Below are 22977 nucleotides of genomic sequence, written 5' to 3' on the forward strand. Positions count from 1 at the left end.
ACCTCATTCCCCTTCCTGGACCTCTCTATCTCCATCTCTGGTGATTGACTAACCATGGACACCTACTAAAAGCCCACTGACTCCCACAGCTACCTAGACCTCCTACACTACCTCCTGTAAAAACGCCATCCCTTATTACCAATTCCTCCACCTCTGCCACATTTGATCCCAGGATAACTAATTCCACCATAGAAAATCCCAGCTGGCCTCCTTCTTAAAAGATCTCAATTTCCCCTCCCACGCGGTCGATGATGTCATCCAGTGCATCTCCTCCACTTCCCACCCCTCCCAACGCAACAAGGACAGACCCTCTCTCCTGGTCTTCACCTTCCACCCCACCAACTTCTGGATATAATTGCATCATCCTCACCACCTACAAGCAGACCCCACCACAAGAGATATATTTCTCTCTGCACCCCTATCAGCATTCCAGAGGGACCATTCCATCTGCGACTCCCTCATCAGGTCCACACCTCCCACCAGCCCACACTCCACTCCCAGCACCTTCCCTTGCCACTGCAGAAAGTGAAAACCTGCACCCACATCTCCCCCCTCACCTCCGTCCAAGAACCCCAAGAATCCTTCCACATCCAACAGAAATTTACGTGTACTTCGACCAATGTTATCTACTGTATCCGTTGCACCCGATGTGGTCTCCACTACATCAGGGAGACAGGATGCAAACTCCAGATTGTTTCAGGGAATATCTCTGGAACACCTGCACCAACCAACCCTACTGCCCTGTGGCTGAACACTTAACCACCACCACCCCCTCCCACTCCACTATGGACATGCAATTCCAAGGCCTACTCCATCGCCAAACCCCAACGACAAGTGCCTGGGGGAAGAATGTGTCATATTCCGCTTTGGGAACCTGTAACCATGTGGGATCAATGTGGATTTCACCAGTTTCCTCATTTCCCCTCCGCCCACATTATCCCAGTCCCAAGCCTCCAACTCAGCACCGCCCTCTTGACCTGTCCATCACCTATCCCATATATCCCTCACCCTCCTCTCCGACTTATTACCTTCTCCCCCACCATCTACCTATCACATTCTCAGCTACCTACCCTCCTCCCTCCCATTTATCTCTCAGTCCCTTGGCCCACAAGCCACATTCCTGATGAAGGGCTTATTCCCGAAACACGATTCTCCTGCTCCTTGGATGCTGCCTGGCCTACTGTGCTTTTCCAGCACCATATTCTTGACTCTGATCTCCAGCATCTGCAGTCCTCACTTTCTTCATACCTCTCTAATCCTTCATGTTCATATTCTCATTCAGCTGTCTTTTAAGTGTTGTAATTTTACATCCAACACGACTTCCCTGGCAGTTCATTCCATACATGCACCATCATCAGGAATGTGGCTTGTGGGCCAAGGGACTGAGAGATAAATGGAAGGGAGGAATGCATCCCCTGAAAATGTGGTGGAGGTAGGTTCAATGGACGGTTTGAGGTAGTCTGGAACTTTGTCACTGGAGTGTAGGAGGTTGAAGGGTGACCTTATAAAGGTTCACAGGAAACATAGATGAGGTGCACAGCAATGGGTTTCTTTTGTCTAAGGTAGCGGAAGACATACATTAGAGGCAAAGTGCATTAAAAAGTAAATCAACTGTGTGTTCCCACGATTTTGTTCTGTTTCAGACTTCTGACTTGATTTGGTGGTTTGACTTCCCTTGGATACATGGCAGCAGATTAAATAAATAGATTGGTGAACAGGAATTTAATACAGAGCAACAAGAAGGAAATTGCAGTGTGTGACAAACACAGCAGCCCCCATTCAGAAAGGAGGAACTGATTCAGACAAACGACTTATGCAAATGAAACATTAACCATACAGGACAGAAAGTAAAACCCATGATCCTGTTACAGTGATTTTAATTTGATACAATTCTTTAACATGATTTTAATCAGAACCACATGGTTAATCCATTTCTGATTTGGTTTTTTCTAACATTTCAGATTAAAAGGCTCCAACTCTTAAAAAACATTGGCAACTCCACTGGGGATGGGAGGAGCAATGTCAGTTCCCCATATCCCACTTCATCCAGGAAGTGAAACAGGTCAAGAGAAGTACATCTATTCAAACGATATATTCATGAAATAGAAGCCAGCTCAGATACTTCTGTTTCAACAAACTTGTTAACAAATCGTTCACAGAATCGTTAGAATGATTGCTTGGAGGAGAATATGAGCAAATTTATGATTTCAACTGGATTTATTGATCGGAATTAAGCGCACATGTCAATTTCATTAGTAATAATATTCAATTAAAAGGTGATAACAAAATGAAATTCGCCAAATAGTGACACCTTGAATCATTCTCAAAGCTGCGTTATAGTCCAGCACAACCACCAGGTGGAGCTAACTCTAAGCACCTACGCAGCTATCATCCTCTGGTCTTGCCTTTCATATATTTTGCATTCAATATAATTTCTTAATGAGACGTTATCAGTGTCAAAGGTGTTATGTACACATTTTGCTGTTTGTGCCAGGGAAATGCTTTCTGTGTATCTATGCGATGAATCACATCTGTTTCTGACAGAAAATGTGTTTGACTTCCACACGTAGTAATGTAAAACAATGTGCAACTTGCATTGGTGGAGTGTTAAACTTTAAGTGCATTATGAACATGTAACAGAATGTGGTACCAAGGGACATTTTAAAACTTTGAATAATCAGTTTTGCAATCGAGATTGTGGTGCTGGCAAAGCACATCTAGTCAGGCAGCATCCGAGGAGCAGGAAAATCGATGTTTCAGATTTTTATACTCAACTTTAATTCTAATCTGCTGTTACTAATTCTTTTTGCATTTAGTAATTGGCAAACTCATTCTGTTAATTCAACAAAGCCTGGTTAAATGGGCTCCTTTAAATCACAGGTTGATTTAGGTCTGGGAAAACAGTATGTTGAAGGAAAGGGATCATTTTTAAATTAAACATGTTACAACTAATGGAGATGGATTAATAAAGAAGGAGATTGAGTTTATCGCTCCTCAACTTGGAGTTTAACAGTTTCCATTATCCTGTCTGGAACCATAATGAATTGGGGAAACTCGTCCAGGGTCTGGTTGTAACGCATTGTTTTATTTAGGTTAGATTCCGTATAGTGTGGAAAGAGGCCCTTTGGCCCAACCAGTCCACACCGACCCACCGAAGAGTAACCCACCCCCCTCTGACTAATGCACCTAATATGTGCAGTCTAACATGGCCAATTCACCTGGCCTGCACATCTTTGGACTTGGGAGGAAACTGGAGCATCCGGAGGAAACCCACGCAGGCATGGGGAGAATGTGCAAAATCCTCACAGATAGTCGCCTGAGGCTGGAATCAAACTTGGGAGCCTGGTACTGTGAGCATGCTAAGCACTGAGCCACCATGCCACCCCACTGCAGTCATGGGTTCAGTAACAATGACTATCATCTATCAGTCCACCATCCATATGGGGATCTGAAAGAGGTAAATTTGATGAAACAGCATTATCAATCCAAAGTGTTACTATTTATAACTTTTGAGAACAAGAAAATATAACACAAAGTCAGTTTGAAGATATTGCACTTTCTCTTCCTTTATGGACTGTTGCTATCACTAACAAGGCCAGCATTTATTATGTGTTGCTAAGAGAATGAGGAAGTAATGGTGAGCTGCTACTTGAAACACTGCAGTCCTTGTGGTGTGGTACACAGTATTATAAAGGAAACAATGCCAGGATTTTGACCCAATAACAACCACTTCAAAATTATTTCATCAATTGTAAGGTGCTTTGACATGACCAATTTTGTGCAAGCATGTAAAGGTCTGAAAGAATTAATACTAATGCTTTAAGTACCACCCACTGTGATGATGTGATGTGGACTTAGTGGAAGACATCTTAGGATCTTGAAGGAGTAAGAACTAATATCCAGGACCTTCAAGTAGATTCTGTAACAGTGTCTCATGAACTTGTTGTTCAGTACAAGTGGCTTGCCCCCTAGCTGGACCAGTCACTGGCTTTTCTCTACCACAGTAGACCAAGCAGGCCCTTGAGCCCTTTACTCCTAAAGAGGATGTTGGCAGCAAATACAGGGCAACCTACTTTTTTGATCACACAGCATTGCCCTTTGTTGAGAAAGGCACTACTTACCGCTTTGGTGTTTGCTCTCTTCCTTTTGGTGGAATGTAAAAATAGATTTATGCAATGTTGTTCTTCACTGTGTCCTACACCTGCACACACGTGACATGGGTGCTGGGGAAAAATAAGCACTTCTACTGTTAGGCGGTAGTGTGGGGCAAAATCTTCATAAAAAAGAAAAAGAAATAAAGGGGAGTGTCAGAAATGATGAAAAGAAGAAAAAATGCAGAGCAACCTTGATTATTCGAACGTCAGTTATCTGAACATGATCTAAAGGTCCCAATGCTTGGGTAAACTATTATCTGAACATTCGATAATCTGAACAAAATACTCCCCACCTGTGTCGTTCGGATAATCCAGGCTGCCCTGTATATCCCACAGTGAGATGCAGACATGGTTTGGCTGCGTATACAATATCCAGTCTTCATAAAAATGGCTTTATAAATGCAAGCCATTCATTCAAGCCAGGATGATTTGAGAGGATCATGCGAGGAGTGCTTCTTCCATGCAGCTGCTATCCTTGGTCTTTGTGGTGGCAGAGGTTAAGGAATATAACAATGCTTGGATGGACTATCTTAAAATAAGTTCGGAGCAGGATTCACACTTGCTGGAAGTTTCAAGAGAAAATATGCAAAAATAAGTGCTTTGAAGAACATCGGCAATGAAATCTAGGAACAACCATCACAGAAACATGAGCCTTAGCTCAGAGTTCAGAGAAGGACAGACCCAGCTGGGTGATGGAAGCCTGGCCAGTTTTCCCACACTGGTGTGGATAATACCTAAGAGGAAACTTTGTAATCTGACAGTTTTATGCTCTCGTATTAAACTGAAGGAGCATTAAATAAAAATGTAAACTGCACGGGGTATAATCATTGTGTTCATTGGTGTTGACCAAGTTAGGGTAATGGACAACATCAGGTCAGGTCTGTGGTCTCGGATCCAGGTGGAGTGTGGTGTTGGTGTCAGGCTAGCAACAGGTGGCAGGGTTGTAAGGATTTTAGGTTATTTTAGCTTGTCTGGGGATGAGAGTTAGGGCTGCAGGGTGGAGGAGTTAACTGAACTTTGAAACTGAGGATCATATATTCAGTTACTAGTAAGGTGGTTACTGCATTGGTTTCAATTTTCTGAAACTCTGTTGATTAGTGTACAAGTCTATTTGATTATAAGGTAGCTAATGTAGCTCCTTTGTTTAAATAGGAAGGAATACAGAAAGCGGGAAATTACAGACCAGTTATCTTAACATCTGCCATAGGGTAAGGGACTTGGATAAGTTCAAAGTAAAAATGCTGAGTCAAAGTGGTTTTGAAAAGGAAATCATGTTTTACCAATGTATTAGAGTTCTTTGCATTCAAAGTAATCGAAACCAGTGGATGTGCTGTATAGTATTAAGTAAATTAATAAGATACCACATCAAAGATTATTGCAGAAAATAAAACCTCATAATGTAGAAGGATAGTAGATTGGCTGGCTGACAGGAAGCATCAAATGTTTAGATTGGCAAGCTGTAACGTGTGACACAGGGGTTGGTGTTGAACTCTCACATTTTTAGAATTTTGGGCGGCACGGTGGAACAGTGGATAATACTGCTATCCTCACTGTATCAGGGACATGGGTTCAATTCCAGCCTTGGGTGACTTTGGAGTTTGCACGTTCTGCCCACCCACATGTATGTGTGGGTTACCACTATGTTCTCTGGTTTTTCCCACATTCTAAAGATGTGAAGGTTACATGCATTGATGATGCTAAATTGCCCCGTAGTGTCCAGGGATGTATTGATTAGGTGGATTAGTAATGAGAAATGCAGGGTTACGGAGATAGGGTGAGGGGTTGAGTCTAGGTGGAATGCTCTTTGGAAGTTCAATGTGGATTCATTGGGCCCCTTTTGCACTCTTGCGATTCTATAATTGAATTCTTCTTTTCTAACTTATAAATAACATCAATAATTTATTTAAAATACTGATATCCATATATTGAAATAGGCAGCAAAAGACATTAAAAGATTTACATGAGTTTATTGTAAATCCATTGTTTATACCATGTTCTTTACAATCTTTGCCCTAACCAAAAGCCAACACCTCACTGGGGAAGAAACTAGCTCATTTCTTTTTGAAGTCACCCTGTTTAGGCTCACTAAGACCAAAGGGCGGCACAGTGGCTCAGTGGTTAGCACTGCTGCCTCACAGCACCAGGAACCCGGGTTTGATTCCAGCCTCGGGCGACTGTCTGTGTGGAGTTTGCACAATAGGAATTGGCCATAGGTGAATTGGTCAATAGGTGAATTGGCCATGTTAAGTTGTCTGTAGTGCTAGGTGCATGAGGGAAATGGGTCAGGGTGGGTTATTCTTCAGAGGGTCGGTGAGGACTGGTTGGGCTGAAGGGTCTGTTTCCACACTGTAGGGAATCTAATCTAATCTAATCATAAGATATGGTTATGACCATGTGGTTATATATATCCCATAAGATATGGGAGCAAACATTAGGCCATTCAGTCCATCGAGTCTGCTCCACCATTCAATCATGGCTGATAAGTTTCTCAACTCCGTTCTCCCACTTTCTCCCTGTAACCCTTGACTCCCTTGACAATCAACAACCTATCTATCTCCAAGTACACTCAATGACCTGGCCTCCACAGCCTTCTGTGGCAGTGAATTCCATAGATGCACCACTCTCTGACTGATGAGGTTTCTCCTTAACTCTGTTCTAAAAGATCTTCCCCTTACTCTAAAGCTGTGCACTCGGGTCCTAATCTCTCCTACCAATGGAAACATCTTCCCAATATCCAGGCCATTCAGTATTCTGTAAGTTTCAGTTAGATCCCTTCCATCCTCCTCAAGTCCAATAGACCCAGAGTCATCAAATGTTCCTCATATGTTAAGTTGTTCATTCCTGGGACCATTTTTGTAAATCTCCTCTGAACACGCTCCAGGGCCAGTACATCCTCAGGCGACTGACTGTGTGGAGTTTGCACGTTCTCCCCGTGTCTGCGTGGGTTTCCTTTGGGTGCTCCAGTTTCCTCCCACAGTCCAAAAATGTGCAGGTCAGGTGAATAGGCCATGCTAAATTGCCCGTAGTGTTAGGTGAAGGGGTAAATGTAGGGGTATGGGTGGGCTTTGCTTCAGCGGGTCGGTGTGGACTTGTTGGGCCAAAGGGCCTGTTTCCACACTGTAAGCAATCTAACCTAATCTAATCTAATCTAATCCTTCCTGAGATATGGGGCCCAAAACTGTGCACAATACGCCAAATGTGATCTGACAGTGCCTCAGAAGTACATCCCTGCTTTTATATTCAAGTCCTCTCAAAATAAATGCAACCATTGCACTTGCCTTCCTAATACTGACTCAACCTGTAAGTTTACCTTGACAGAATCCTGGATCGAGAACTCTCAAGTCTCTTTTCACTTCAGACTCCTGAATTTTCGCCCCATTTAGAAATAATGCATGTTTCTATTCTTAGAGATCCAGCTGGTAGTAGTGATGATGATGATGATGATGATGATGGAGGAATATCCTTGCTCAAAGAGATGGGAATATAGGACAAAATTAATAAGCCTGATTCTGTATCCATTAAATTCTATCCTTTTTAAACCCTGACTTTGTCCCTGACTTTCCCTGACTTTCACCCCTGAAAAGGTGAAACACACTTCTCAAAAAGAGACACTGGAACCCAACATGTTAACTCTGCTTTTTCTCCACAGATGCTGCCAGACCTGCTGGGTTTTTCCAGCAATTTTTGTTTTTGTTTCTGACTTCCAGCATCCGTTTTGCTTTGATTTTCTTTTGAAACAGACTTTGTTATTTTAGTGAGGAGAATTTGCAATAAATAAAGTTTTAAGCTTCACTGGTTTAAAATGTGTTTTGTTTGCAAACATGTTTATTATAGGTGACCAAAAAGCGCTAACAATAACAAGTCTTGAACTAGAAATAGTGGGCGGCACAGTGGCTCAATGCTTAGCACTGCTGCCTCACAATGCCAGGCACCCAGATTCAATGCAAACCTTGAGTGACTGTGTGTGGAGTTTGCACATTCTCCCCGTGTCTGCGTGGGTTTCCTCCAGGTGCTCTGGTTTCCTCCCACAATCCAAAATGTGCAGCTTAGGTGAATTAGCCAAGCTAAAATGCCCCTGGTGTTCAGGGATGTGGAGGTTAGGTGCATTAGTCAGGGGTAGATACAGGATAGATGAATGTGTCTAGGGGGAATATTCTCTGGAGGGTTGGTGTGGACTTGGGCCAAAGGGCCTGTTTTAACACTGTAAGGAATCTCATCTTCTAAAGTTGCATAACCTCACATTTTCCCACATTGTACTCCATCTGCAATTTCTTTGCCCACTCTCTTAACCTGTCCAAATCCTTCTGCAGCATCCCTGTCTCCTCAATGCTACCTGTCCTTCTACTTATCTTTGTATCATCTGCAAACCTAGCCAGAATACCCTCAGTTCCTTCATCTAGATCAGTGATGTATAAAATGAAAAGTTGTGGTCCCAACACTGAGCCTTGTGGAACACCATTTGTCAGCGGCTGCCACCCCGAGAAGGACTTTTTTTTATGATTCTCCACTTTCTATCCATGCTAGTACCTTTGCTCCAACACCATGGGCCCTACCTTATTCAGTAGCCTTCTATGTGGCACCTGTCGAAAGCCTTTTTGAAGTCCAGATAGATAACACCCATTTGCTCTCCTTGGTTTAATCTGTTTGTAATTTCCTCAAAGAATTCTAGCAGATTTGTCAGGCATGACCTACCCTTGATGAACCCATGCTGACTCTGCCCTATTTTACCATACACTTACAAGTATTCAGAAATCTCATCATTCACAATGGATGCCAGGATCTTACCCAGAACAGAGGTTAGGCTAATTGGTCTGTAATTTTCTGTCTTCTGCCTTACTCACTTTTTAGACACGGGTGTTACGTTAGCGATTTTCCAGTCCTCAGGGACCCTCCCTGATTTTAGTGATTCCTGAAAGATTATGACACACGCCTCCACTATGTCTTCAGCTATCTCCCTTAGAACTCTGGGGTGTAATCCATCTGGTCCAGGTGATTTATCCACCTTCAGGTCATTCAGTTTTTCTAACACATTCTCCTTGGTGATTGCCACCATACTCAGCTCTGCCCCCTCACTCTCTTGATTTTTTGGGATACTACTTATGTCTTCCACTGTGAAGACTGACCTGAAGTAATTATCCAGTTCCTCAGCCATCTCTTTGATCTCCACAACTATTTCTTCTGCAGCAATTTCCAGCAAAACAATGTCTACTTTTGCCTCACTCGCCCTTTATATATCGAAAGAAACTCTTATAGCCTTCTTTTTATGTTACTGGCTCATGTAACCTTATATTTAATCTTCTCCCTTCTTATTTCTCTTTTTGTTGCGCTCTGTTGGTCTTTGTAAGCTTACCAATCCTCTGGTTTCCCACTGTTCTTCGCCACATTATATGCTTTCTCTTTTGCTTTTATGTTATACCTGACTTCCTTCATCTGCCATGGTTGCCTCATCCTCCCTGTACCATGCTTCTTTTCCCTCAGGATTTCTCTGCTGTGCCTCCTGAATTACCCCCAGAAACTCCTGCCATTGCCGTTCCACTGTCTTTCCTGCCAGGCTCCACTCCCAGTCAATTCTACCCAGCTGCCCCTTAATGCCTGTGTAGTTGCCTTTATTCAGTTGAAATACTATTACTTCTGATTCTATCTTTTCTCTCTCTCAAATTACAATGTAAATTTGATCATGTTACAGTTACTACTTCCGAAGAGTTCCTTCACCTAAAGCTCCCTTATCAAGTCTGCTTTATTGCACAACATTAAATCCGGTACAGCCTGTTCCCTACTGGGCTCCATCACAAGCTGCTCCAAAAAACTATCTCGTAGACATTCCACAAATTCCTTTTCTTGTGAACCACTGCCAACCTGATTTTCTCAGTCTGCCTGCAAATTAAAGTCCCCCATGATCACTGTAACCTTGTGGTTCCCCAATTCTACCCACACAGATTCAACACCATCGGACCCTGCTTCGTTTCTTACTGTTGATTGAATTTCATTTCTTACTAATAGGGCAACCCCACCCCCTCTGCCCACCTGTATATCTGTGAATATTCAGCTCCCAATCCTGATCTGCGTGCAGCAACCTCTCTATGATGCCCACCACGTCATACCTGCCAATTTCCATCTGCACCACAAGCTCATTCACCTTACTCCTTATGCTGCATGCATTCAGATAAAGCACCTTCAGTCCTATATTAACTGTCCCTCTTCTCATTGTCATTCGTTTGTTCAGTGTACCTGATATTTGATTGCTTACCCTTTCTATACACTCTGTCCTATTTGTGTCTGTGTTGGAGATTTTAAAGTTATTAAAATCCTGAGCTTTGCACTCTTATCACCTCATTTAGTTTGGGTTTTCTAATTTCCCCTATAACTGAACCCTCCCCTCATTTAGTTTAAAGCCCTGTCTACATCCCTAGTTATGTGATTCACCACGACTCTGGTCCCAGCACAGTTCAAATGGAGGCTGTCCCAACGGAACATGTCCTGTCTTCCCCAGAACTGGTGCCAATGTTCCATGAATTCAAACCTATTCCTCCCACACCAATTGTTGATCCACGCACTTACCTGCTTACTCTTATGGGCCCTGTGCCAATTAGCTTGTGGCTCAGGTAATAATCCAGAAATTATTAACTTTTTGGTTCTGCTTTTTAATTTAATTTAGCTCCTGGCTGTTCAGACTCCCTTAGCAGAACCTCTGTCCTAGTTTTATATATGTCATTGGTACCTATGTGAAGCACGACCACTGGATCTTTACTCTCCCACTCCAAGTTCCTCTGCAGCCTAGATGAGATATCCTGAGCCCGAGCACCAGGTAGGCAACACAACCTTCAGGATTCGCGATTCTGGTCACAGAGAACAGTATCTATGCCCCTAACTATACTATGCTCAAATACAACATTTCTCTTCTGTTTCCTCAGTGAGACTGGAAGCCAGAGGCAAGGATACCATCTATAATGGTAAGGGTACCACTACACCATAACTCAGCTCTTCTTTTTGTTTCAAAAAAATCCAATGACCAAATCAGCCGATATCAAATAACCCCACCAGAGAACAATGGAATTATAGTCTTTGAAGGAGAAGTAATGCACATCAATTCAATGGTGCCCACCTCTCTCTAAAAGCTTTGAGGGTACCAGTGGATATACGTACTCCCTCTCCAAGTACACCTCAGTGGATACACGTACTCCCTCTCCAAGTACACCTCAGTGGATATACGTACTCCCTCTCCAAGTACACCTCAGTGGATATATGTACTCCCTCTCCAAGTACACCTGGGTATGTATGTAAACGTGGAAGAGAGACAGGCAGTTGGGAATTACGAGTAGCTCGTTTTTTTTAGCAGCCCACCACCAATTAAACAAAGCACCCAATCACCTAATTACTAATGCTGGCCAGCAGGGGCAGTGTAACAATAACCAAGAAGAAGTGGGGCAAACAAGAGAAGGAACAATATCAAAATAGTACTCGAGGGGGAAAATAATACACTCCGCTCCCCATGGTGCCCACCTCTCTCTAATAGTATCATGGGCACCAAAAGACATCCATGCACTATATAACTGTAGAAGAAAGGCATGCAGCCAGGAATTACAACCCCCAAGAATGCAGGTCTTTTTAATCAATTTTTGAAATCCATCACCAATTGAACCAAACAACCAATCCTTTAACTGCAAACACATCTTACTGGGCCTGTGTGACAATAAGGAGAAAGTGAGGACTGCAGATGCTGGAGATCAAAGCTGAAAATGTGTTGCTGGAAATCGACATTCCTGAAGAAGGGCTCATGCCCAAAACGTCGACTCTCCTGCTCCTTGGATGCTGCCTGACCTGCTGCGCTTTTCCAGCAACACATTTTCAGCTGTGTGACAATAACCAAAATAAATGAAAAAAAAACAAGGGAGGAGGCTCAATGAAAATTGTATTATTGGGAAAAATGTTGAGGGTACTGGTGGATACTGCATTCTCCCACTCCAAGGATACTCGGCATTGATATACCTGTGGAAGAGCGGGAGAACGTCAGGAAATATGACTCCAAAAATGCAGCTCTTGTTTTTTTGAAAATTATTTCACAAGGAATTAAACTAAACACCCAATGAACAAATTATAGATAGTGTCTATCAGGGGCATTGTCACAACAACAAAAATCACAAACAAAACAGAATTTGTGTGGGATATAATACACCCAAACCCCCATGGTACTCACCTATCTCTGAAAGCCTCAAAGGCATTGGCAAAAACCAAAGGAAAGCAGCATTTAAGAAAAAAAGATTAGGTATCACCAATTCAAACAATAACCAAATTCACACTGTCCACCAGGGGCTGTGTGACAATAACAGAAATTAAAGAAGTGAGTGGAGCCAAGGGAGGAGTCTAAATCAAAATGTTGTTATTGAGAGAAATACTGTATCCGAGCCTCTGTAGTATCCATGCCTACCCTTCTCTGAAAGCCTTGAAGTAAAGGATCAGTTCATTTTTAATTTTATTTTATTAATGGAATCAGTAGCAAAATATTGCACCTCAGCACTGAGTGTGCCCACTTTTCTGAAGGCTTCTGGGGAGAACACAGTTCTTTGTTTTCAAACCACCCATCAAATCATCCATTTACCTGACGAAACAGATCTTACTACTCAACAGGTGCAGTGCAGCAATAACACAATTCATGGAAGGTTCGGAAAAAAGGGCGGAACAAAATCAAAATGAGAATACTTCTTTTTCTATATTTGGAAGTTCCCATCATCAAATTGGCATGGGTTTTTACATTTACTTTTAGTTAACCTAATAAAAATGTTCAGAGATGTTATAAACACTCCTGGAACAGGTGAGGTTTGAATCTGGATCTCTCTGTTCAAGGTAGGGATACTATATAGCCAATTGAATATTTACATGGAAAGCCCATTAAGAGTAATGCAAACCATTAGAAGGTAAGAAGAAGGTAAAGAGAGGGACTTAAAGCAAAATTAGAATACAGTCTTTTTAAAAACAAATTAGACCACCAAATTATCTTTTTGACTCATTAAAAACAGAACAAATTACAAGGAGTGCTCACCAGAAGTAGTTCTGAAAAAGTTCTGAAACATTAAATCTGCTTTCTCTCCACAGATACTGCCAGATCTGCTGAGTTTTTCCAGCACGTTTTGTTTTTGTTCCTGATTTCCACTATCCATATTTCCTTGGTTTTTTTGACAAAATGCAAAATGTTTCTTAATGAAGGATCCAAATTTGTATTCTTTGGACACTCCAGGAAGCATGCCCACACAGTGCAGCTCAAAAGCAAAATACAGAACCATTTGCTAAATTTGGATAATGGTAATGAGCTGCTTTGTGCTCTGTATAATAAAAATTTGTCCCCATGCTTCGTTATGTCTACATATGCATGGAATGCCGAACACACTGAGCAAAAATGACTGAGTCAGTCACTGTGCAAAAGTGATGTTTTCAGAACTGCACACAATACCCCAAAAGTGGCTTAATTAAAATCTTATAAGCTGCAACAGAACTTGCCAACTTTTATACTCAATGCCCCAATTTATGAAGGCAAGCATGCTGTATATCTTCTTTACCAGCTTACCCACTTGTGTTGCTACTTTCAGGGAGCTATGAGCTTGTACCCCCAAGATCCTTCTGTATGTCAATGCTCCTAAAGGTCCTGCCATTTATTACATATTTTCCTCTTTTATTAACTCGCACTTGTCCAGATTAAACTCCATCTGCTATTTCACCACCCAACTTTCCATCTGGTCTATATTCTGTTATATCCTTTGTTTACCTTCCTCACTAACCACAACTCCATCTATATTCTTGTCATCTAGAAACTTACTAATGAGATCATCGGCATTTTCATCCAAATCATTTACAGATCATCCTGTTATAACATGCGTTTCATTAATGTAAATTCACTGGAATCCAATTGTTGAACTGGGGACACTGTTTCTAAAGTGCAAATTTTTAATACATGTGTTGATTTTAATACAATTAAATTGCCAAAACTTTGAGCATTATTTCTAAAGCACGATTTTTCTTTAATGTGGGGTTGCACAAAAATGCAACCAAAACGTTATAGAAGAACTACCTGCATATACATTACAAACAACAGAAACCTCAGCACTGATCCTGGGGGACAGCACTTGTCACAGACTTCCAATCAATAAAAATCCATCCCCAACAATCATCTGTCTTCTATTACCAAACCAATTTTGTATTTAACCTGTCAACTCACCATTGATCCCATGTGGCTTAATCTTTGGGATTAATCCATCATAATGGACCTTGTCAAATCCTTTAGTAAAGTCCATGCAGACACCATCCACTGCCATACCTTCATTGATCATCTTTAAAAATCACACAACACCAGGTTATAGTCCAACAGGTTTAATTGGAAGCACACTAGCTTTCGGAGCGCCGCTCCTTCATCAGGTGATTCTGAAGGACACAATTCTAAGGCACAGAATTTATAGCAAAAATTTACAGTGTGATGTAACTGAAATTATACACTGAAAAATACCTTGATTGTCTGTTGAGTCTTTCATCTGTTCTAATACCATGTTAGTTTCACTTTTTTCATGTGTAAATCACAAAACCTTTTTTTAAAAGTTGCATTCTCGGGTTATCTGTTAACAATGGTGATAGCTAGACAATATGTTGAAGGTGTTAGCCCCCTGTGTTCTCTGTCTATGCCATGATGTTTAGATTGATTCTAATCTAAAAAGTGAGAAAACAGAGTTTTACATGATTTCATGCAGTTTTTGAGCAAAGTACAATGTAAATCTGCAAGTACAAATTAACCCCACAAAATATATGTGTGCATGTAGGTCTTTGCGTCTGTTTGTATGTGTCCGTCTGTCTGGACTGGGGATTGCAAGTGTGAGAGAAAGTGTATATGTGTGTGTTTTGAGTGTAGAGTGTCTTGAGTCTGTGAGGGGGTGCATGTGTGAGTGTGGGAGTGTGTGTGTGTGTGTGTGTGTGTGTGTGTGTGTGTGTGTGTGTGTGTGTGTGTGTGTGTGTGTGTGTGTCTGGGGTGGGGGTTTGTGAGTGTCTGTGAGAGAGAGTGTATGTGTGTGGACATAAGTGTAGAGTGGTCTAAGTCTCTGAGAGGATGCCAATGTGAGTGTGGGAGAGTGTGTGTCTGTAAGGGTGTGTTTGAGTGTCTGTGTGCGTGTCTGTGTATTTGTGTGTGTGTGTAGGAGTGTCCTCCACTATCACCTGATAAAGGAGCAGCGCTCCGAAAGCTAGTGTGCTTCCAATTAAACCTGTTGGACTATAACGTGATGTTGTGTGATTTTTAACATTGTACACCCCAGTCCAACACCGGCATCTCCAAATCTTGGTCATCTTTGTACTTCTTCAATTACGCTTGTGAAACAAGACCTCCAATGCATAAAGCTGTGCTGACTATCCCTAATTAGTCCATTTTTTTCTCCAAAATGAATAAATCCTCATCTTCCAAGAATCCTCTCCAAATATTTTCCTACCATTGATATAAGGCTCACTGGCCTATAATTTCCTGGATTATTCCCATTGTCCTTTTTAAACAAAGGAACAGCATTGGCTATTCGCCAGTCTTCTGGGTTCTCACCTGTGACTAAAAGGGAAATAAACATCTCTAGATACAATAATCTCCATCAAGTATCCAGCAATCTCCTCCCAGTACCCCGGGACAGATTCCATCAAGCCCTGCATTCCATCTCATTAGTTTTGAGATATAAAATTAAGTTAAAATGGGGCAACACGATTGCATTCCTGCCCAGAAACATCCTCAAAACAGTTTTACCAAAATTATCAATATTTGGCTCTTTCTCTGCTCTAGCTCTCAAAGAACTTTATTTCATATTTTAGCAATATCTTATTTACATTTGTATAGAATAATGACCACTCTGAATTATTTACCAAAAAGTGAGCAGGGAATTGCATCAATACTATTGATTCAGACCCTAAGCCTTCCATGCGAATATTGAAGTTATAACAGTCTGACTATAATGTCTGTGCCATCAGGACACCTTGATTATCTCATGTTGTTTTGGCAAAGGTGACCTTGTTCTCATCTGCACATAGCATGACTGTAGAAGAAAAACAAATGTTTTTGCATTTAATTTAAATTCCTGCATATTCTTCAAGTACAATCAAGTATGTGGTTAAGCAACTACAGGCCAAAATTCGGCATCCGAAATTGACCCACAGCTTGAGAAATTCAGTCTGACAGAAAATTAGCCAAATTGAATTAAACAGCAACCAGCAGCTATTAGCTAATGAGAACAGTGGTAACTAAGGTCACAAAGGTTCGGGTGGGGGGGGGGGGGGCGTTGCCTGTTACAATCAGACTTTCTGGCACCTTGACTTCCAGCCACTTTACCCATCCTTGCTATGGCAACAATGACGACACTGGGTGCTTTGAATCCTGATCATAACTCCATTGGCTAAAAGCCATAGAATATTTGGGAAGGTCTGGGGTGAGGGGGAGATAAAAACACAAAGGGCAGCATGATGGTTGAGTGGTGAGCACTGCTGCCTCACAGCGCCAGGGATCCAGGTTCGATTCCAGCCTTGAGAGACTGTCTGTGTGGAGTTTGCACATTCTCCCTGTGTCTGCCTGGGTTTCCTCTGGGTGCTCCAGTTTCCTCCCATAGTCCAAAAATGTGCAGGTCAGGTAAATTGGCCATGTTAAATTGCCCATAGTGTTAGGTGCATTAGTCAGAGGGAAATGGGTCTGGGTGGGTTATTCATCAGAGGGTCGGTGTGGACTTGTTGGGCCAAAGGGTCTGTTCCCACACTATAGGGAATCTAATCAAACCTGGAAGTCACTTTCTGAGAGAAGACTCAGAGCAAGATTGAAACAGATGATCATATGGCAACCCAAGAAGAACCAGAAGAAGATCCTTCCTGACCAGTAAGACCTGTCTTGTGGAATAGAGAACCAATGCAGGGTAGAAGGGGATTCCAATAGTCCAGCTTAAACACATGGATTGTTGTAGATAAGATTATTTCTCAGATGGATAGAGCTAGGTAGAGTTCAGGTACTATATTGTTGAGGCTCAGAATGGAGGAGAAAGGAAGTAACATTCATATCTCTTGTGCACTGCACCTGAGTTATGAGGGCATTGAGAGAGCATGAGAGATAAAGAAAATGAAAATTTTATTGTCAGGTGAAAAACAAATTTCTACAAAATAGAATATTCCATAATTGATTCATAGTCAATGCCAAGTGAGTCAATCTTACCCAGTGAAGCATTTGAAATGTTCCAATGGCTCTGGGAATCAAGCAAAGTCAATGATCAATTTGATTTCCCACTCCTGATCAATAGTGAATGATGAACATTATACAAATTACCTATGGTAACAGCTGTAAGGTTGCCATTGTGGAGGAGGTACCCAATTTTAGACAGTGACTTTTTATTACAGCTCTAAATCACAGTCCCCTTTGTCCCTCACTACTCCTACTTATTAACTGTTTTTTTTATACAATGTTAACATTTCCTTTTAATGAAAAGGGATTAAAAACTAATTCTAGGTTCATTGATTCACAGTTTCATGTTACGTGCTCAGGAACCAGGAAGGTAAAGATTGAATTTTTATTTCTAATGTTCATTGTGGGATTTGAAGCCCTTGTCAGAACTTTCCTCAGGTGCTTTTTATTCCAATTGCCAGTGGAAGGTTAATAGAAAATTAATTTGTGCATCATTCAATGGTTTTGGCCAATCTTTTATTCACGTTTCTTACTTGATTTGGAGAATTTTCTGCAGAAGTTCCTTGTTGCGTCTTGTACACAGGTACTTTATTTCCTTCAAGATGCACCATCTTGCTGTAGTGAAGAGACTTATATTTTCCAGTGACCCTGAGAGTGATGTCATCTGGAGCTCACACTTCTGGCAGGACCTCCCATTGTGGTAATGTTAGGGGCAGGTTCCAGATGAAGTTTGATCCAACAAGTTTTCAATAGTAGAATGTGGAGGAAAGCAACCTCAATGAGTGCAAAGGTAGAAGATAGTTGCAGCAAAAAGTGGCACCAGTTGTCCTGGTTTGTCATTGCCACTGACCTTGGCCACCAACTGTCAAGGTCATATGGAACCTGACTGCACAATGGAGTCTCATGCTAAACTCAACGTGAACAGGCTTCTGTTGCAAATCCTGGATTGTTAACTGACATCATATTGAAATTCTTGCAAGGTTCAACCAGTAGTGTCTGCATTGAATACTGGAGGTCCCCAGCAGGCCAATGCAACTGTCTTCCATGAAGCTGCATTTATCATCCTTGAAGCTCTGTTCCTAAAGAAGCCAACTTTGATGAACATACCATGGTATTTGAATGCCTGAAAACCATTCACCCTGTAGGTTCTCCTTTCCTAGCTCTCCACTGGCTATTGCTGAAAGCACAGTGTGACAATATTATGGTTTTAAGAGGTGTACTTTGTCCTGGTTTTTTTGTGACAGAGGCGCCAGGCAGTCTGCTCCAAAGCCAATTAAATAAACAGGTTGTAAAGCCTTGGGGTTTAGTTTTAAAGTTGGAACAATAGAAGCAGCTTGAATGGTTGGGGTCATGCTCCCACAGAACCATTGTGGGAACTATTTTTACTCCTAGTTTTTCAGTAGTAGTTGATAGATCTTAAAGCTGGATTTGGAAGCTGCAAGACATGGCTCCCTGCTACTTTCTCTCTTTCTTTTGTTGTTTTCCCTCCTGAACTGGAGAATGGCCTATAAGACAATCTATTTTATTGAGTTTGCCTTTGCTAAGAAAGGTTATTAGAAAATTAATTTATGTATTATTCAATGGTTTTGACCAAGCCTCAATTCATGTTTGGTACTTGATTTGGAGAATTTTCTTAGGAAGTTCTTTACTCAATGAGTTGTTGGGATGGAAATATATTTGAAAGTGATCAATTTAGAGGGCTGCGAAGAATGGTTTCTCTTTCTAGAGCCAATAAAGGCATGATTGGTCCATTTAGCATAATGATAGTGTCACACAACATGATGGAAAGTATCCTCAATGTGAAGACAGAATTTCATCTCCACAAGGACTGTGCAGTGATCACTTTTACTAATATTGTCATAGACAGATAAATTTACAACAGGCTGACTGGTGAGGATGAGGTCAAGTACAATATTTACTTTAACTGAATCCCTCACCACCTGCCATTGACCCCATCTTGCAACTGTATCATAGAGTCAGACAGCATGGAAATAGACCCTTCGGTCCAACCAGTCCATGCCAAATATAATCCCAAACTAAACTAATCCCACCTGCCCGCCCCTGCCCATATCCCTCCAAACCTTTCCTATTCACTTATCCAACCAAATGTCTTTTGAACATTTCCATCTCAGTCAATAACGGTGCTTCTAAGGCACTCTTGGTGATGGATATTGAGGGACCCAACCCAAAGTACGTTTTCTGTCTTTGCCACCCTGAGTGTTTCCTCCAGTGGGAGGAAGTTGCAGGAGGGTTTCCTGACACTGTATGTGGAAGGACCAACAAGAGGGGAGGCCACACTGGATCTGGTGCTTGGTAATGAGGTATTTGATTGTGTTTGAGGTGTAATCAGGTGTTTGATTTAGTTGTAGGTGAGCACTTTAGAGAGAGTGACCATAATTCAGAAAGCCAGTTTAACGATGGAAAGGGATAGGTACATGCCACAGGGCAAGAGTTATTGATGGGGCAAGGGCAATAATAATGCGATTAGGCAAGACGTAGGATCATAGAATGAGGTAGCAAAATTCAGGGGATGGGACAATCGAAATATGGAGCTGATTTAAGGAATAGGTATTGCGTGTCCTTGATAGGTATGTCCCTGTCAGGCAGGGAGGAAATGATAAAGTAAGGGAACCATAGTTTACTAGAGAAATTGCATCTCTTGTTAAGCAGAAGAAGGAGGCTTGTATGACAATGAGATGGTTCAGATGAGGTGATGGAGAGTTACACATTAGCTAGAAAGGATTTAAAGAGAGAGTTAAGAAGAGCAAAGCAAGGACATGAGCAGTCTTTAGCAAGTAGAATAAAGGAGAACCCTAAAGCTTTCTATAGCTATGTGAGGAATAAAAGGATGACTAAGGTAGTAATAAGGCCAGTCAAAGACAGAAGTGGGAAGTTGTGTATGGATCCTGTGGAGATCAGAGAGGTGCTAAACAAATATTTCTCATTGGTTTTCACTCAGGAGAAGGAGAATATTGTACAGGAGAAGAATGAGATATGAGATATTACACTATAAAGGATCGAGATTAGTATGGAAGTTGTGTTATCAATTCTTGAAGGAGTGAAAGTAGACAAATCCCTTGGACCGGCCGGATGGGATTTATCCGAGGATTTTCTGGGAAGCTGGTAGGAGGTGTTGGAGCTTTTGGCTTTGATCATTGAGTCATCATTGTCTGCAGGTTTAGTGCCAGAAGACTGGAGGATTGCAAATGTAGTGCCCTTGTTCAAGAAGGTAATGAGATGACCCAGGAAATTATAGACCAGTGAGCCTTACATCTGTTGTAGGAAAAGTTTTCAAAAGGATTATAAGGGATAGGATTAATAATCATCTAGAAAGCAACAATTTGAGTTCAGATAGTTAACATGGTTTCGTCAAGGGCAAGTCATGTCTCACAAAGCTCATTGAGTTTTTTGAGAAGGTGACCAAGCATGTGGTTGAGGGTAGGGCAGATGATGTGGTGTACATGACTTCAGTAAAGCCTTTGATAAGGTTTCACATGGTAGGCTTTTGGAGAAAGTTCAGAGGCATGGGATTAAGGGTACTTTAGCAGTTTGGGTTAGAAACTGGCTTTCTGAAAGAAGGCAGTGAGTGGTGGTTGATGGAAAATATTCAGCCAGAGTCCAGTTACTAGTGGTGTGCCACAAGGATCCGTTTTGTGACCATTGCTGTTTGTCATTTTTATAAGTGGCTTAGATGCAGGCATAGGTGGATGGCTTAGTAAGTTTGCATTTGATACAAATGTCAGTGGAGTAGTGGATAATGCGGAAGAATGTTGTAGGTTGCAGGGGGACTTGCATAAACTGCAGAATTGAGCTGAAGATGGCAAATGGAGTTCAATGCAGATAAATGTGAGGTGATTCACTTTGGGAAGAATAACAGGAAGGCAGAGTACTGGGTCGATGGAAAGATTCTTGGTAGTGTGGATGTGCAGAGGGATCTTGGAGTCCGTGTACATAGATACCTGAATGTTGCCACACAGGTTGATAGTGCTGTTAAGAAGACATAAGGTGTGTTAAGTTTTATTGGTAGAGAGATTGAGTTCCAGAGCCGTAATGTCATGCTGCACCTATACAAAACGCTAGTGCAGCCGCACTTAGAATATTGTGTACAGTTCTGGTCACCCCATTACAGGAAGGATGTGGATGCATTGGAAAAGGTGCAGAGGAGATTTGCCAGGAGGTTGCCTGGTCTGGAGGGAAGGTCATATAAGGAAAGGCTGAAAGATTTGGGTCTGTTCTCATTGGTATGGATATGATAATTGGCTAATGGCAGGAAATAGCAAGTGTAGATAAGGGATTCTTTTTCAAGTTGGTGACCTGTGACCAGCGAGATTCCACAGAGATCAGTGCTGGGATTGCACTATTCAGTATATATTAATGACCTTCAGGGAGGTCATTAATTTAGAGATAGATAGCTCAAAAATAGTTGGAAAGGCAGGTTGTGAGATGGATACAAGCAGTTTACTGAGAGGTGTTGCTAGGGTATGTAAGTTGGCAAATAGAATATAATATGAGAAAATGTTTAGTTAACCATTTTGGAAAGGAACAGAATATTATTTAAATAGCAAAAAAACTGCAGAAAGCTGCAACACAAAGAAACTCAAGGGTAATTGTGCATGAAACACAGAAAGCTAGCACAGAGGTTCATCAGGTAATCAGGAAAGTTAATGGAATGTTTGCCCCTATTTCAAGGGGGTTAAATTATAAAACTAGGGAAGTCTTACTGCAACTGTGCAAAATATTGCTGTGCCCAACAGAGACTGGTACTGTGAACAGTTTTGGTCCCTTTATTTAAGAAAAAATATTAGTTCATTGGAAACCGTTCAGAGGATACTCACTACACTTTAATCCCTGTATGGAGGGACTGATTTTGAGCATAGATTAAACAAGTTAGGACTCAACTCATTAAAATTTAGAAGAATGAGAGGTGATCTAATTTAAACATACTAGATTTTTAGTGAGCATGCAGGACAAATGCTGAGAGGATCTTTCCACACATAAGACAGTCTAGAACAGAGGGCATAGTCTCAGAATTAAGGAGCACCAATTTAACACTGAGATGAGGAGAAATCTCTTGAGATTTTGTGACACCTTGCTCCAGACACCTGTAGGGACTGAGTCCTTGTTCACATTTAAAGTTGAGATAGATAGATTCTTGATTAGTCGGGGAATCAAGGACTATGGGGAAAGGGCATTAAGGTGGATGTGAGGTGTGTTGGATCAACCATGATCCTATTAAATGGCAGAGCAGAATCGAGGGGCCAAATGGCCGACTCCTGTTCCTATTTCTAATGGGTTCAGTTAGTAAGGAGGATTTTGCAGGACTTTTTTTTCCCCGTTGTGGTTCCCCCTACCATAGTCAATGTTGATTCTTCTTTATTCATTCATGGGATGAGGACATTGCTGGTTAGACAGTGTTAATTGCCTGTCCTCAACTGCCCAGAGGGCAGTTAAGAGTCCACCACATTGCTGTAGTTATGGAGTCACATGTAGACCAGACCAGATTTGTTTGGCAATTTCCTTCCCTGAATGGCATGAGTGAAGTAGTTGGGTTTTTCCAACAATTGACAATAATTCCATGGATTTTTAATTCTAGATTTCTATTGAATTCAGGTTCTCATATATTTCCTGGGTCTCTGGATTACTAGACCAGTGACA

The 22977-nt window shown here is 41.6% G+C and overlaps 1 protein-coding gene across 1 annotated transcript in view; it reads left to right on the forward strand.

Annotated features, from left to right (window-relative positions):
- The window catches only part of LOC132821099 (SH2 domain-containing protein 1B-like), a 94410-nt gene that overhangs the window by 7992 nt on the left and 63441 nt on the right, over positions 1–22977 (forward strand). The window lies entirely within an intron of this gene.

This window comes from Hemiscyllium ocellatum, chromosome 12 (assembly GCF_020745735.1).
Source record: "Hemiscyllium ocellatum isolate sHemOce1 chromosome 12, sHemOce1.pat.X.cur, whole genome shotgun sequence".
NCBI lineage: Eukaryota > Metazoa > Chordata > Chondrichthyes > Orectolobiformes > Hemiscylliidae > Hemiscyllium > Hemiscyllium ocellatum.